The 12,366-nt window shown below is 54.7% G+C and overlaps 3 non-coding genes across 3 annotated transcripts in view; 2 read left to right on the top strand and 1 right to left on the bottom strand.

Annotated features, from left to right (window-relative positions):
• Window positions 1-3,225: 3,225 nt before the first annotated feature.
• LOC140214822 (U2 spliceosomal RNA) lies at window positions 3,226-3,417 on the bottom strand. The gene has a single exon (XR_011891751.1). It is a non-coding gene; the product is annotated as a U2 spliceosomal RNA (small nuclear RNA).
• A 5,415-nt stretch (window positions 3,418-8,832) lies between these two features.
• LOC140214823 (small subunit ribosomal RNA) lies at window positions 8,833-10,647 on the top strand. Its single transcript, XR_011891752.1, has one exon. It is a non-coding gene; the product is annotated as a small subunit ribosomal RNA (ribosomal RNA).
• Window positions 10,648-12,222: 1,575 nt separating this feature from the next.
• The window catches only part of LOC140214820 (5.8S ribosomal RNA), a 153-nt gene continuing 9 nt past the window's right edge, over window positions 12,223-12,366 (top strand). Inside the window, exon 1 of the ribosomal RNA XR_011891749.1 lies at window positions 12,223-12,366. This exon is cut by the window's right edge and continues 9 nt beyond it. This is a non-coding gene — a ribosomal RNA (5.8S ribosomal RNA).

The following is a 12,366-nucleotide window of genomic DNA, read 5'->3' as shown; positions in this document are numbered from 1 at the left end:
TTTGTGTTCTTCTAGAAAATCAACTACTAGTTTATAAATTACGTGCGCGAAATTTTCCTCCGTGTGCACCACCAAAATACTTAAAGAAGAGAGAATGCGTCCGGGGCCTTGGGATTTCGAAAATGCCGTGCTCTGAAATTTTCACATCCGCCATTGGAAAGATAATTATTATCCGTCGTAAAAAAGAAAAAAAAAAAGAAAGAAATCACATTTGAAATTATCATTGAAAGTGGCCACGTTTTTCGGGGCATGTCTTGATGAAATAATTTCAGTTCAGTTCAGCATGATTGGATTTCATCTTTTCCAGTATTCTCAGTACTCTCGTTGTAGTACCAATTGCCGGCAGATTTTTTTTTTAGTTGTTTAGAGTTATACATTCCTGAACGATGTTTTTCTTTTCCTCAAAGCTAGCCATAGAACCAGCGCTTTCTATAAAATCATGACAATAAGAATCCAGCATATCGGTTCATCTTCGGCGCGATTAAAGTTCGGGAACTGGCGATTTTTTATTGCCGTGATCAAGAAGGTTAACACCAGATAAGGCGTGATATTTCAGCATACCAGTCACGATATCTAATCGAATCTAAGATTGAAATGGCGTTCTGAATTCTTTCGGTTCCAGATAGAAAGAAACAGAAAAAAAAAAAAAAAAAGAAAGGATGTGATTGATTGCCATTCAAATCTGAAGACCGCGTGGAGAAAGTGTTCCGGTTTACATTCGGCAAATCAAAATGAACGGCTAAAATTAATCCATCGTCTGGTTTCATGCGCGAGATCACGTAAAAGGCAGCCATTCTTCTTAGCATGGTTTCTCTCTTTTGCTCTCTCATTCGCGCACGGAAATTTCTTCGTACGGGAATTTTATGAAGCGAAGGCGGCTGCAGACCATTTTCTTTGTTTAGTTCATGTTCGTAGGCGCAAATTACAAACCTAACACTTGGAGCAACATTTCCACTACTCTAGAGGGGCATAAACTGTAGACAGTGCACGCTTTCTCATTTATCCAATCGCTCGCAAACACATTGCATTGCTAGTCTACAGTGGCAATACAAAGTGACGTTTCACCATGCACGTCGAAGTTCATTACCAGTACCGCGCCAGCATCGACCGGCCGGCGAAGCGACGAGCTCAGCAGCGCATGCGCAAGGCCCGACACCACCCCAACCGAGCTTCCCTGCTTATCGGAGAGAGCAAGTGCGCGTGAACACGGGCGCGTCTGAGTATCTGGATTTAAAAAAAAAAAGAAAAAGAAAGCGTTTCCGAGATATTGACAAAGACAAGTGGTCGCGGTCGCTCTGAATCTTATCGTATTATAGAAAACGTGGGATGGCGGCGCTTCCTCGAGGGTCAGAAAGTACAATCGTCGAACTAGGTGGCAAGTGGAGTACATCCTTTTTCTTGGAACGGTTTGCAATTGACTGCTTGAATGTGCCGACCACGCGTCGCGGGTCGCGTATAGAGCCAACCGTTGGCAAGCACGCGTCTAGCGTAGCAGCAGAACCGATCGCGGTTGCGATAACCCATCGTTGGCAGCGAAAAAGAAAAACACCCACACGCAGTTTGTAGCAATAACCGTACAAATCAATGTGGTTTTAAATATAGCTTCACTGGTCACCCAAGAAGGGCACCGAAACTTTCTCATGACGCACACCGCTGTAGTCCACAAAGAACAAAGCGCACAAAATAGATATGATACAGCCGCACCGCATTATTTCGTGTTTTCACCATTTCATTACTTTCGTGTGCATGCGCGCTAGGGCCACGCAGGCCAGGAGTAAAAGGCACGAAAAAAAAAAAAAAAATGGTACGCAATCCTAAGCTTTGACTTGACTGCTGTGGCACTCGCATTTGTGTTCTTTACCTTAGGCGAACGCAATGCGCAAACTGAACTGGAATTTCCAATAATGGAAATTCCTGTTTGGCTCATATTTGCGTTTTTCGCCCGAGCAAGCGCTTCACTGCACTACGCTTTGCCCCTTCAACGTGGCTACACTGCCCGGCAGGCGTGTTCTGCGTAGGGCCGAACCTGCAGGCAAAAAGCATGGGCGCCGCCATCTTGTTGAGAGCGGCGCCAGGGACACAATCGCGCCTAGCTCATTGAGTTTTCCCCCAAAACTGAAAAAAATTTGACTTCATTAAACGAGAAAGATGCCACGAGTGTCCCAACAAAAAGCTTTGAGGATTACCGAAGGGTAACTGAGGGCGACGCAACGGGCTCTGGAAAGAAGGATGATGGGTGTGGCGTCACGGGGGGATCGGAATAGAGCAGATTGGGGTGTGCGAGAACAAACGCTCGTTAATGACACCAAAGTTTAAACCAGGAAAAACAAATGGGCATGCGCAGGGCATGCAATCTGGGGGGAAGATAACCGGTGGCCATTAAGGGTTACAGACTGAATTCCGAGAGGAGGGAAGCGTAGCAGGGGGTGGCAGAAAGGTAGGAGGGCAGATTAGATTAGGGACTACATGGCGACAATCGGCACCTGACCGGGGTACTTGGAGGATCATGGGAGATGCCTTTGCCCTGCAGTGGGCGTAGCCAGGATGATGATGATGATGATGTTCATGATGAAAAGGTAGCAACAGGTCTTCGTAACATACAGGTTAGAAAGATGAGGCACCTTTTAACCCTTGAATATATTTCGCCACATTCGGGCATACGACAAGTTTGTTTTCGAGGCGCTCGGTCCCACTGCTGCGAAAATGTGTACACAAAGGCTGCACAGTAGTTGCCAGAAATCGGGCACTCTATTTTTCTTTCATAGGGAATCTTTCTTCCACTTGGGCAGCGGATTTCGGCGGCAGGGCGAGCTTGCGTGGGCGCGGTGGTTTACGGATCCAAGCGATAGTGAACTCCAAAATCCAGTGTTGGCTTTGAGTGGGATTCATATTGATTGCGAACCCCACGGCTAATCCTACCCCCCATCCCCCCAAGTGGCTCTTTACAGGAGACAATCATTCAGAGACATCGGACAAATAGGAATTCTGGTTCTTTCTTTTGCTTTCATTAATTTTTCTCGAAGCCCATAACTAGAAATTTGCTGGAGCGGCTGTCCCATTTGCGACGCAACAAGTGCGACGCTACACACAGATGGAGTGGCAGTTTAATTACTCTCGTGGTCCGCGAACCGGCATCGTTGCGTGTAGTATAGGAATGGTGCGTGTCAAGTCAGTGCTCGCGTTGAGCTTGTGCTCTTCATTTTGATTGAATGAAGTCTCACCTAAGTGAGCGGGGCCGATCCCGGAGGTAGTGCAATACCGGGCCGACCTGCGGCGGAGGTGAAGCAGGCTTCAAGCACTCCGCCAACTTCCAAAAATAGGTTTAATATCGTGGGTCCATATAGAACCCGTATCAGATATTAAGCTGATAAGAACAGATACTACACTTTGATCTTAGCCAAAAGGCCGAGAAGCGATGTCCTTCACTTCACTTCATTGTACTACTGCCTTGTGGGCGCCCTGCCGACATGGGTAACCTCAGCAACAGCGTGGGCAATATTATAAAATTCAGCCTGTGTACAGACTCAACGCTCCCTATCTCACGGATGAATTCGCAACGCCTCAGTCTTTCGCTGTTAACGAAACGCTGTCGCGTAGAAACGAGACCCGAGTGCAAGCTTGCTTGTAACGCGAAACCAACCAAGGCAACCTCGTAGAAAACGGAACAGGCGAGCGGAAAAAAAACGCGCCAGGGGAATGCTTACTTCCGTCTGAATGCGACCGCTCAAGGTGACCTTCCTTGAGGGCTTCGTTTCAAGCCCGTGTGCAATTGTAATATACTACGCGCATTTCCTTCATTTCTTTTTATTTACCGCAAGGCCCACTGAAAATTTTGATACGGCACAGGCCGGGACGGATCGCAACGTGTCGAATCGACCGGTAGAATTAGGTAGCATGCCCCATGTACGAAGACGAGCAACATAGAAGTGAATGACAAAATAAATATAGAAAACGCTGCACACTCCTTCCAACCGGAAACATAGAGGGGAGAAAGATCGCCATCTGAAACACAGGCATTGTAAAAAAAAGAAAAAAAAAAGTGCTACCTCATCATCTTTACCATTACCGTGTGTGTGTATGTATATATGCATGTGTGTGTGTGTGTGTTTGTGTATTTATATATATATATATATATATATATATATATATATATATATATATATATATATATATATATATATACGCACACATGCTAGCATAGCTTAAACGCAGCTGGAAAGCTCAGCCTTGCACAAGAACCACCCCCTGTCGCAAACCCCTTTGAAACATTCAAATGCCAAACACGAGTAGAGCGAGGTCGTTCGAACCTGGCGCCAAAACGCATTGGCGCCATCTGTGTACGGAACTAGGAAAACCTGCGGACTTTGCAATACAGAAAGAAAGGTAGATGGCGTGAGCTAACGCTCCATTGCATACTAAGAACGAGAGTTAGTGAATAATGGCAGAAACGTCTTGGGAAGAGAAAAAAAAAAAAAACACGCAAAAGTTGTTGGCTTGTGCAAGCACTCTATGTTACAGCGATTAAAGAGCATAGCATCTTCTACAACAGCAGCTACAAAAAGAAGAAGAACGTGAGAGAGGGAGAGAGACAGGCGTGTTTCTTTGGAATGCAGAGCATGCAGCACATACTATAAAGTGCCAAAGAGACGGGGAAAGCAGATGGCGCGAAGGTGTATGTCCTCAAAGCTTGAAAGCAATTTCTAAATTACATGTACCGAAGTCCACCTACTCTCATCAGGTTGCTCCCGCCTCCAGTTGCGTTTAAAGTGAAATTACAGTCGCCTCAAAGGCAGACAGAGAGAGAGTGAAAATAGGTACACTTGCTTCGCGCAGCTGCAGCCGTTCAAATTTTACAGCAAGAGCACTCCCGAAGCAACAAAGTCCGCTGCCGCCTGGGCGCAATGCGCTCGCTTCAGTAAATTGCCGTGCTGGCCTCGGCAACCAAGAGGTGTAGTGCGGCAGACTGCTGCATTGTAGCACACCGCAAACCGTGCAGACGTAAGCGATCGCCTCGACATCGCTGCGAGCGCTCGAAGAGACAAAGTCCGAAACCACGTGTGCCGGGGCGGTGCGAGCGCGACGCCTTTGACGCAACTTTTGCGTACAAGCCGCCGCACCGCCACGACGGAATCGCTGGCATCCCGCACGCAGCTGCATTGTGTCACGCCGGCAATCGTTGAAACACCACGCAGTCGTCGGCGTCGGCCCCGACATGGTTGCGAGCGCTGGAAGAGACAAAGTCCGAAACCGCGTGTGCCGGGGCGGCGCGCGAGCGCGACGCCTTTGACGCAACTTTTGCGTACAAGCCGCCGCACGGACACGACGGAGCCGGTGTCACCCTGCAGAGGGCTGCACTATAGCACGCCGGGAACCGGCAAAGAACCGCGCAGACGTCGTCGTTGGCCGCGGCGTTGCCGCGAGCACGCGAAGAGACAAAGTCCGAAAGGACGTCAGCCGGGGCGTCGAGCACGCCGCCCGCACTGTTCGCACGCGTGCTCGGAAATGGCGAAGGGGCCGCGCTAGCGTGCCTTGAATCGGTGAGCGGCGGTACCGCGGCGATCGCCAGAGCTCGAATCCGCCCTGCAAAAGCCAAATATTGGCGCTCGGCTCGGCGCAGTACGCCGCCGCGTCGCACGAGTACGGCCCCATGGAGGTCTGGGCACTTATCGCTGCTACTGTAAGGGGCCGTACGGCCCCGGCCGACATTGTACCGTAGTGCGATTTTCGGCTTGCGCGTGCTCGTGGCGTAGTCCGCGCACCGTTCCGACGTCGACAATCGTGCCCACGACTACGCGAGCGCTGGAAGAGACAAAGTCCGAAACCGCGTGTGCCGGGGCGGCGCGAGCGCGACGCCTTTGACGCAACTTTTGCGTACAAGCCGCCGCACGGACACGACGGAGCCGGTGTCGCCCTGCAGAGGGCTGCACTATAGCACGCCGGGAACCGGCAAAGAACCGCGCAGACGTCGTCGTTGGCCGCGGCGTTGCCGCGAGCACGCGAAGAGACAAAGTCCGAAACGACGTCAGCCGGGGCGTCGAGCACGCCGCCCGCACTGTTCGCACGCGTGCTCGGAAATGGCGAAGGGGCCGCGCTAGCGTGCCTTGAATCGGTGAGCGGCGGTACCGCGGCGATAGCCAGAGCTCGAATCCGCCCTGCAAAAGCCAAATATTGGCGCTCGGCTCGGCGCAGTACGCCGCCGCGTCGCACGAGTACGGCCCCATGGAGGTCTGGGCACTTATCGCTGCTACTGTAAGGGGCCGTACGGCCCCGGCCGACATTGTACCGTAGTGCGATTTTCGTCTTGCGCGTGCTCGTGGCGGTGTCCGCGCACCGTTCCGACGTCGACAATCGTGCCCACGACTACGCGAGCGCTGGAAGAGACAAAGTCCGAAACCGCGTGTGCCGGGGCGGCGCGAGCGCGACGCCTTTGACACAACTTTTGCGTACAAGCCGCCGCACGGACACGACGGAATCGCTGGCATCCCGCACGCAGCTGCATTGTGTCACGCCGGCAATCGTTGAAACACCACGCAGTCGTCGGCGTCGGCCCCGACATGGTTGCGAGCGCTGGAAGAGACAAAGTCCGAAACCGCGTGTGCCGGGGCGGCGCGAGCGCGACGCCTTTGACGCAACTTTTGCGTACAAGCCGCCGCACGGACACGACGGAGCCGGTGTCGCCCTGCAGAGGGCTGCACTATAGCACGCCGGGAACCGGCAAAGAACCGCGCAGACGTCGTCGTTGGCCGCGGCGTTGCCGCGAGCACGCGAAGAGACAAAGTCCGAAACGACGTCAGCCGGGGCGTCGAGCACGCCGCCCGCACTGTTCGCACGCGTGCTCGGAAATGGCGAAGGGGCCGCGCTAGCGTGCCTTGAATCGGTGAGCGGCGGTACCGCGGCGATCGCCAGAGCTCGAATCCGCCCTGCAAAAGCCAAATATTGGCGCTCGGCTCGGCGCAGTACGCCGCCGCGTCGCACGAGTACGGCCCCATGGAGGTCTGGGCACTTATCGCTGCTACTGTAAGGGGCCGTACGGCCCCGGCCGACATTGTACCGTAGTGCGATTTTCGTCTTGCGCGTGCTCGTGGCGGTGTCCGCGCACCGTTGCGACGTCGACAATCGTGCCCACGACTACGCGAGCGCTGGAAGAGACAAAGTCCGAAACCGCGTGTGCCGGGGCGGCGCGAGCGCGACGCCTTTGACGCAACTTTTGCGTACAAGCCGCCGCACGGCCACGACGGAGCCGGTGTCACCCTGCAGAGGGCTGCACTGTAGCACGCCGGGAACCGGCAAAGAACCGCGCAGACGTCGTCGTTGGCCGCGGCGTTGCCGCGAGCACGCGAAGAGACAAAGTCCGAAACGACGTCAGCCGGGGCGTCGAGCACGCCGCCCGCACTGTTCGCACGCGTGCTCGGAAATGGCGAAGGGGCCGCGCTAGCGTGCCTTGAATCGGTGAGCGGCGGTACCGCGGCGATCGCCAGAGCTCGAATCCGCCCTGCAAAAGCCAAATATTGGCGCTCGGCTCGGCGCAGTACGCCGCCGCGTCGCACGAGTACGGCCCCATGGAGGTCTGGGCACTTATCGCTGCTACTGTAAGGGGCCGTACGGCCCCGGCCGACATTGTACCGTAGTGCGATTTTCGTCTTGCGCGTGCTCGTGGCGGTGTCCGCGCACCGTTGCGACGTCGACAATCGTGCCCACGACTACGCGAGCGCTGGAAGAGACAAAGTCCGAAACCGCGTGTGCCGGGGCGGCGCGAGCGCGACGCCTTTGACGCAACTTTTGCGTACAAGCCGCCGCACGGCCACGACGGAGCCGGTGTCACCCTGCAGAGGGCTGCACTGTAGCACGCCGGGAACCGGCAAAGAACCGCGCAGACGTCGTCGTTGGCCGCGGCGTTGCCGCGAGCACGCGAAGAGACAAAGTCCGAAACGACGTCAGCCGGGGCGTCGAGCACGCCGCCCGCACTGTTCGCACTCGTGCTCGGAAATGGCGAAGGGGCCGTGCTAGCGTGCCTCGAATCGATCGGCCGGGGGCCCCGTAGGGCGACAGACAGGCAATTGTGCAGGAAACCGTACTGGCCATTGGCGAGAAATTGCCGTTCGCGCATTCGGTGGACGCGCTGCGCTTTCACGACTTCGGCATTGTGCTGCCGACGTAAGCTTTCAATCTTGCTCGCGGCGTTACGAGGCGGCACGATTTTCGCCAAACGCTCGTCGAAAGTGGCACGAGTACGGCCCCATGGAGGTCTGGGTACTTATCGCTGCTATTATATGGGGGTCCCAGAGAGCAGTCGCCCCCAAAGCGACCTGGGTGTTTGATATGCGGCGGGCTTCGTGCCCGTCAAGCGTGTCCCCGGTATCGCTCCCGTGGATCCCACAGCTGACGTCTGCAGCCTCATCCGCTTGATGCGTTAGGGGCTGGTTGTCGGACGACGCTTTTTCCACGATATCGAAGTGTGTTCCGCATCGTCCTCGGACGAATCAAATACGAAAGCGCCGAAGGCGCGGGCGTGACCCGTCGCCTAGCGGCTTTGCCGTCTCGGCTACGTTGCAAGTGTCGGTCGGTCCACCAGTGCTGCGGGCTCGAGAGAAACCGCAAGCCGCGATCGAGTCGACACAACCGGTCTATCGAGAATGTTGCGTGCTTCTTGCCGCGTGGCGATACCCGGCCCTGCGGGGAGGGCGCCGTTGCGAGCTCGAACGCCGTCGTCTCGGACTGTGCAAAGTGCTACCCTTTGCGAGAACGAAGCGTGTTGGGGCGCCTGAAGGTGGCCTCGGCATCGCAAAAACGGCGTCCGGCCTGCTTGAAAGGCTGGACGCGCAGTTGAACGATTACCTGGTTGATCCTGCCAGTAATCATATGCTTGTCTCAAAGATTAAGCCATGCATGTCTAAGTACATGCCGAAATAAGGCGAAACCGCGAATGGCTCATTAAATCAGTTATGGTTCCTTAGATCGTTTCTTCCTACTTGGATAACTGTGGCAATTCTAGAGCTAATACATGCAGTGAGCCTGAAGCCCTTTGGGCGACGGGTGCTTTTATTAGACCAAGATCGATCGGGTTTCGGCCCGTATTGTGTGGTGACTCTGGATAACTTTGTGCTGATCGCATGGCCACGAGCCGGCGACGTTTCTTTCAAGTGTCTGCCTTATCAACTTTCGATGGTAGGTTACTTGCTTACCATGGTTGTTACGGGTAACGGAGAATCAGGGTTCGATTCCGGAGAGGGAGCCTGAGAAACGGCTACCACATCCAAGGAAGGCAGCAGGCGCGCAAATTACCCACTCCCGGCACGGGGAGGTAGTGACGAAAAATAACAATACGGGACTCTTTTGAGGCCCCGTAATTGAAATGAGTACACTCTAAATCCTTTAACGAGGATCAATTGGAGGGCAAGTCTGGTGCCAGCAGCCGCGGTAATTCCAGCTCCAATAGCGTATACTAAAGCTGCTGCGGTTAAAAAGCTCGTAGTTGGATCTCAGTTCCAGACGAGTAGTGCATCTACCCGATGCGACGGCTCGGACTGAACATCATGCCGGTCCTTTCTTGGTGCACTTCATTGTGTGCCTCGAGAAGGCCGGTGCTTTTACTTTGAAAAAATTAGAGTGCTCAACGCAGGCGAGTCGCCTGAATAAACTTGCATGGAATAATAGAACAAGACCTCGTTTCTGTTCTGTTGGTTTTTGGAATACGAGGTAATGATTAAGAGGGACAGACGGGGGCATTCGTATTGCGGCGCTAGAGGTGAAATTCTTGGACCGTCGCAAGACGAACTACTGCGAAAGCATTTGCCAAGAATGTTTTCTTTGATCAAGAACGAAAGTCAGAGGTTCGAAGGCGATCAGATACCGCCCTAGTTCTGACCATAAACGATGCCAACCAGCGATCCGCCTGAGTTACTCAAATGACTCGGCGGGCAGCTTCCGGGAAACCAAAGTGTTTGGGTTCCGGGGGAAGTATGGTTGCAAAGCTGAAACTTAAAGGAATTGACGGAAGGGCACCACCAGGAGTGGAGCCTGCGGCTTAATTTGACTCAACACGGGAAAACTTACCCGGCCCGGACACTGGGAGGATTGACAGATTGAGAGCTCTTTCTTGATTCGGTGGATGGTGGTGCATGGCCGTTCTTAGTTGGTGGAGCGATTTGTCTGGTTAATTCCGATAACGAACGAGACTCTAGCCTATTAAATAGGTGCGGGGTTCCCAGCACCTTACAACCTTCTTAGAGGGACAAGCGGCTCCTAGCCGCACGAAACAGAGCAATAACAGGTCTGTGATGCCCTTAGATGTCCGGGGCCGCACGCGCGCTACACTGAAGGAAGCAGCGTGTCTTTATCCCTGTCTGAAAAGACTGGGTAACCCGTGGAACTTCTTTCGTGATTGGGATAGGGGCTTGCAATTGTTCCCCTTGAACGAGGAATTCCCAGTAAGCGCGAGTCATAAGCTCGCGTTGATTACGTCCCTGCCCTTTGTACACACCGCCCGTCGCTACTACCGATTGAATGATTTAGTGAGGTCTTCGGACCGATGTCCGGCGCGGCCTTTCGGTTGCGCCGGTCTGTTGGAAAGATGACCAAACTTGATCATTTAGAGGAAGTAAAAGTCGTAACAAGGTTTCCGTAGGTGAACCTGCGGAAGGATCATTACCGGATTGTGAAGGGTGGCGAGCGCCATTGTTTCTACCCCGTGTGGGTGAAGCAGCTCGCTGCGCCCGACGCTTTCCGCCGCTGGCCCCGCTTGGACGCGGGGACGGCTATACCCGAACATGCCGGGGACTGCCTGAATTTTGAGGGGCGCCCCGTGCCAAATTTGTTGCGCCCAGTGGACGCCGGCTGCAACCTTGGACGGTTGGCTTGGCCGCGCCCGCGGGTAGAAACGGCGTAACGCACACTGGGTGGGCTTTCTGTCCGCTTTGGCGCTCTTGCGCGGAATGGGAGTAAGACGACCCGACCTGCTGCTTTGCCCAGTACGAGGGGAACGGCGAAGCGTGCGGTCGGTCAAGGAACTGACGGTCGAGAGCTAATGCCGCTGCCGCTTAGTACACACACGGAACCGTGGTGCGAGCGCTCTCCCGTCCTCCGCGGCAAACGCTGCCGAGTCTGAAAAGTCTGGCGGCTGCCGGTCGCTTCCTGCGGCGAGTATGGAGTAACGACCCGACTTTGTTGCCGCCCAAGTACTAAAGGAACGGTGTGGCGCTCGGTCGGTCATGGAACTGTCGGTATGAGGGTGCGGCTGCCAAGTACGGAAGGAACCGTGGCCTAAAGTGCTCTCCCGTCCTCCGCGGCAAATGCCACCGAGTCCGAAAGGGCCGGAGGCTGCCGGTCGGCTCCTGCTCGTGACGCGCGAGGTGTCGAGATCGCGGTTTAATGCGACGACGTCTGCAGGCTATTCGCCCGCCGCCGAGGGAAAGGCGGCGTTGCTGCGAAGTACCGAAGGAAACGCGGCTTTGCTACGTCGGAAGCGTTCTGCGGTTAGCGGACTTGTGCGCTTTGGGAAGGCGCCGCACGTCGAAAGAGGAAGTACGGACAGACGAGGGACTGTAGTCCCGGATTCGAACGCACTTGCGGCCAGGCCCTTGCTGGCTTCGTCTTCCGCCTCAAGTAGACTTGTTGTGGCGCCGGCGCAGGGAGCCGTCCCTGGCACTGGCCGAGTGGTTTTGGAGAGCTGCCGCGAGTACGCGCGCCGGGCTCTTGTCTTTCGTCTCAAGTAGGCTGTTGGATCAACAGCGGTTATGCTGCGGCGATCTGCCGATGCGAAAGTGTGTGTGTGTTTGAGGCCCTTCTATGAACCTACTGCTGACTGAAGCGAAGCACGTCGATGGGGGTGAAGCCCTGCCCGTGGCCGTGTAGCCGTTAAAGACTCCACAGCGGCTTAGCCCTAATCATGGCTCTGTCGCTCTTTGCAATTTTTAGTGGAGCGATGTGAACGTGCACACGAGACACACGGGTCCGGTGGTTGGATGGCAGGTAAAACCGGCTTCGAGTGCGCGCAAACGGCATAAGCTACCTCGAGGGCAAGCGAGGAAGGCGTGGGCGCAAAACACACGCGCGAGTAGCAGGAGTGGAGTGCCATTAGGCTTTCAGCTGCTGAGACGCGGCCGCCGAAAGAGCGAGACTGGAGGAGCGCACGCCGAAAGGCGCTCTTCGAAACCACACACAGGGAGACGCCACGTGCCTAAAACCCTGGTTGTACTGTACTGAATTGAACAAACTATTTTTCACGACTCTAAGCGGTGGATCACTCGGTTCTCGGGTCGATGAAGAACGCAGCCAGCTGCGAGACTTGGTGTGAATTGCAGGACACACTGAGCACTGATTCTTTGAACGCACATTGCGGCCTTGGGTCTTCCCTTGGCTTCGTCTGTC

This window comes from Dermacentor andersoni, unplaced genomic scaffold, assembly GCF_023375885.2.
Source record: "Dermacentor andersoni unplaced genomic scaffold, qqDerAnde1_hic_scaffold ctg00000663.1, whole genome shotgun sequence".
Taxonomy (NCBI): domain Eukaryota; kingdom Metazoa; phylum Arthropoda; class Arachnida; order Ixodida; family Ixodidae; genus Dermacentor; species Dermacentor andersoni.
This window is presented reverse-complemented; position numbering and strand designations above follow the sequence as displayed.